This window comes from Berghia stephanieae, chromosome 8 (genome assembly GCF_034508935.2).
Source record: "Berghia stephanieae isolate SIO BIC M18660-M18661 chromosome 8, UCSD_Bste_1.3, whole genome shotgun sequence".
In the NCBI taxonomy this organism is placed as follows: domain Eukaryota; kingdom Metazoa; phylum Mollusca; class Gastropoda; order Nudibranchia; family Aeolidiidae; genus Berghia; species Berghia stephanieae.
This window is the reverse complement of record NC_088367.1, coordinates 40,689,048-40,694,047: the sequence shown is the minus strand read 5'-3', so window position 1 is coordinate 40,694,047 and position 5,000 is coordinate 40,689,048.

Here is a 5,000-nt window from a genome sequence, read left to right as displayed (position 1 = left end):
CTACTACTACTACTACTACTACTACTACTACTACTAGGATTGTATCATTCTATTACACATGACACACCCACACACTCACACATATACACACAGACATACACACACAATGATACTAACGTATAATACTAGTGATAACCATATACCATTATATTACACACACACACACAATCACACATATATACACAAATACTTACCAATGCAGTGATGCTAGCCATTTTATTTGTAATGACAATAGTACCATTCTATCACATGCACACATACATACACACACACACACACACACACACACACACATGCACACACGTATAAACTGTTCGCGCAATGACCTACTTTTATTTCCGGGTGGCAAAGGACCCTGATTGGTTAATCAACAATGATGAAAAGGAAGCTCTGGTCCGATTTAAAAAAAGGGAAAAAATACCATATAACTGCCTAATCCAGAAAAGTGAGTGGAGCAGGCACTTATGTTGGTAACAACAAGATATGAAGTGAGTAGAAAAGTGCCAAAAGACAATAGAGAATAAAAAAAATTTTCGCGGCGGTGGTGGGGTTTGAACCTGCGACCTTACATGTTTGTGTTGAGAATATTGGCTATAAAGCTTAACTGCTGGTCAAAAATAACTTCGCGATGGTTGTGCGCGAGCGAGCCTGCGATCTCCAAGAAGTGGGTGAGAGAGGGCTCAAGAAATATGACTTGGGTTTGAAACGAATATTTTTGTATTCGTGGATAGCTCACACGGTAGAGCCACACTCTCACCTGCTAGGCGGAGTTGTCGTACCAATAAGGCGAAATTTTTTTTTTATTCTCTATTGTCTTCTGGCACTTTTCTACTCACTTCATATCTTGTTGTAACTGCCTAATCATCATGTGCACTAGAAAACAAGGTCGAAATGGAGTTAGAATGTTCAGGATCCCATCAATTAGGAAGACAAAGGACTCCAAAATAATGGCTTGGGGCGATCAAATGAGAGGGGTTTGACGATGGCTCAAATCAAGGAAGCAGCAGTGAACATTTTATTAAAGGTAGAGAGCTGCGCCGGGGTTACCAATACTTAGCTTCTTTATTCTGTACAATCATTCGTTTGGACAGGAAAATAAAAAAAACGCTTACCGTCAAAAGCAGTTTAAATTTGAAGATGCATTTGTTTTCTATCAAAAAACATTCGGTACAAGACAATCCTTAATGAATTTCAAAAGTTGTGTTTGAAATTATATCGTAATTTTTTTCATAATTCATTCCTCGCGAAATCGTGGAGGCTTACGTCTGTTAACAAGGTGCCGTGGCAAAAAAAACAAAAAAAAACCAAAAACAAAACAAAGGTTTTTTAAAAAGTTTATTGAGAAAAAGATACGGAAAAAAATATCCCTAGATATGTATGCAATTTGGTGCATAAGTGCAGTACAAATTGGTGCGCCAAATTAGTTCGTAGCGGATGCGAGACTCTCTCTCTCTCTCTCTCTCTCTCTCTCTCTCTCTCTCTCTCTCTCTCTCTCTCTGTGTGTGTGTGTGTGAGTGTCTCTCTCTCTCTCTCTCTTTTTTTTTTTTTTTGGGAGTGCCTACGTACACGGTGACGGGGCATCTAGCCTCAGGATCTACGTACACGTTAAACTGGTTTACCGTTGCAACACGACGAGCAATAAGGTCACCAAGCGACACGTCTCCCTTTCGTCTTCATGCACCCCCCCCCCTCCACTCTCACGGTGGTGGTGGTGGCGGCGGGAAAAAAGGCCCTTTTCCTATTATTCAATCAACTTGACTGCTGTTGTACACCCTAGTCCTCTCTAATAGTACAAGAAATAATATTTACTTTTTTCTGCCCCAACGAAAATATCTACCCCCCACCGGTCTAATTATTTGTAGCAGACGACAAATTTCTCAAAATGGTCACGTGACACTGTAGAAACAACACAGGAAGTCCATGAAAGCTTATTTACGGCAGTTCATTTAAAACCGTGTAAACAACAAAATTTCGTTATCATTCGACTCAACGGGTCAGATTGGCCGGTATTTATTTTAACGAACAAAAGTCCTGAAATATCAAAATGTTTCTTAGAAAGTTGAAAGATGCTAGTTTTTGAAACAGAGGTAGGTTTTTAGAAAAAAATATATTTTACGTGATGCGTGCTCAGGGCGAATTGGACATTCAGCGGAGGTTGGTAAGCCAAAGGCGAGGCTCTCTACGACTTGATGGATGAATTAAAATCGTAAATATTATATACACGATATGAATTTTAATTATTGTGAACAAAGCCAAGTTTACTTCGCTCCAACATCATTATCATAGCCATAGCATCAGTCGTAAGAAGAGTCGGAGTATAGAATAGTTGGGGTTGGTTTTATCCTTTCCCTTGCCGGAGTCATTGGCTGAGAGGGAAACAGTCAAATGAATAATGTGTGTGTGTGTGTGTGTGTGTGTGTGTGTATATAATATGGGGGGGGGGGGGCGAAGTGGCCGAGTGGTTAAGGCATTGCACTGTGATCCGGATGACCCAGGTTCGAGCCCCGCTTCAGGCACTTTCGTTTTTTTTCCTTGAGCAAGATTATTAACCCCCAATTTGCTCACTTGGACAACATGGGTGATTCCTATTGACATCAGACATCTTGTTTGATGAGTTATCTATATTCCTTCGTGGAATGCCTAGGCGACGATATCTTATGATATCGCGGCGCAAAAGGCATAACGTAACTTAATATAATATAATAAAAAATAATACGCGAACGTTTGAGTGTATTCCTCTTAGGGGGGACCTGTGCTTGTGTCAGGATGAGACTTTTGGGTGTTATCAGACTAAGTACACTGATAGCATTCTCTTGGAATCTACATTTGTTCCTCTTTGTCTTACTTTTCTTGTGTGCTTTTAATTATAAATCTGGAAACTTTTACAATCCCATTTTATTCCTTTTTACTGGTGCTGAAATGTGAATGTGTCGCAAGTGCAGTAAAACCCTTAAATCAAACATAAACATTTGAGTGTATTCCGTATCTGGATGGAACTGTTAGGCGATCTCAAAACTAAGCACATTAATAATTTTGATCTACTTCTGCTCCGTATTTGATCCAAGCCCATTTTTCTCACTACGTATTTCGCAACAGCTTTTAATTGTGCTGAAAATGACCTAATAGTGTCGCAAGCACCGAAAGTATTCCATCAGAACCATTAGGTCTATAGAGCCAGATTTCATCCCAGTTTCTATGGTGTGAAAATAATAACTTGTTACCCTTTGAATAGAACGCTTTTCTATCGCCAAAATACTGCTGGGTGTACAAAAAAAAAAAAAAAAAGAAAGGGGAGGGGGTGGTGTCTTAACTTCATCTAGGATATATCTCTTTGATTGTGAAATGGGTGCTCTACGAACTGAGTTAACGGGACTGCCATGAGTCGCAAAACCATTTAAACGTTTATGTCCGAACACACTGACTGAGCAAATGTGAGTAAAGAGGCTTTTCCAAGGACTCGACTGAGTCTCCCATAGTAGAACTTGAACCTATTAAAGAAGTTTCTTATTTCTTTTTTTTTAAAGTTATTCATATTCTAGTTCAAGAAAATTCATTGTAATGAATATAGCCATATGTTAAAAACCTCTATATCGTATTATCAATCCTGCATGGAGTAATATAAATAAATGTAGAAATCAAAATAATAATATTTAATAACAGTAATAATAATCATAGAAGTGAGATGAAAAGGGAGGGGGGGATTACCTTAGCAGCTAGTACCACTTCCCCACAGCTAGGAGGCTTAAACCATTTTACATCCGTCACCCATCCATTGTGGGCCTGATTATAAGTAGTCAGTCCCCTGTAAGCCTGAAAAAAATTGTGGCAATGGTGGTAATATATTATTAATTGAAACTAGAGGATAAAAACTGTTGTTATCACACTTAGTTAACATCAGTGAATTAAATTTGCTGTGAAATGTGGAGTACTCATCTGAAAGGTTATTAGAATTATTCAGAGAGACACAATTCCATAACTCAACATCAGCCGTGGGGCTAAAAATTATATAGTTGGGGGATTGAGTAAAATATCGAATAAAAAAAGTAGTCATTCAATGGAGCCGAAGTTTAACCTGGTTTGAAAAGCGCGAAACGGACCATAGCAATTGCTACCCTTTAGATAGGACGCTAGTCTATGTCAAAGTACTTTCCGCTAGATCTAACAGACTAAGCTACCCAATCACTGCTGGATTGACAAGGGAGTGGGATTAGAAAAAAAAATCACTCGGGATCAAGCTCAGTCCCTTGGAATGGGGTGGGGCTTTTAAAACAGTCTTATGGGCATGCTGTTTTGTTACTGTATTATATCAGTTTAGAATTGGACTCGGGACCACATTGATTTCATAGTCATTGCCTGCCCTGGTGTTTTTAATTTAAATTATTATTTATAATCTTTGGTGAATTCGGAGGAATTCATCACCTTAAAGGCAAAATAGTTGAAAATTGAATGTAACCACACAGACTCATTGATCCACTACTTAGACTGACTTAGACTAAACTTACTAAGACTCGAAGACTAAGACTATGATGATCACGACTCGTGAAGCAGGTCATATCATATTAATATTCCCGTGTCAGGTTTGACATATCTGTCTTCTGTGATTTTTTGAGAATAAATCTTACAATTAGCCGTGGATGGTGTAACATAGTATAGGTATAGCATAGGGAAACGATTAAATAATACAGACTTACCGTGAAATGTGTACCCGTGTAGACAGAAACTTGTGGTCGTGACGAGGTAGTTCGCTACATCAAACGATGAGACTGGCTGTAGTTCCCAAAGATTATGGCACCAGTCGTGTTCACAAATGGCATAGGGGTCTACATCATTAACGGGAAATTTAAAAAAAAAAAAAAAATTATGTCTAGAACCAGAAAAATACGGAAGATTATCGACAGAAACTAATATTTTACTATTCTTCGCCATTATAATATATATATATATATATATATATATATATAATATATATATATATATATATATATATATATATATATATA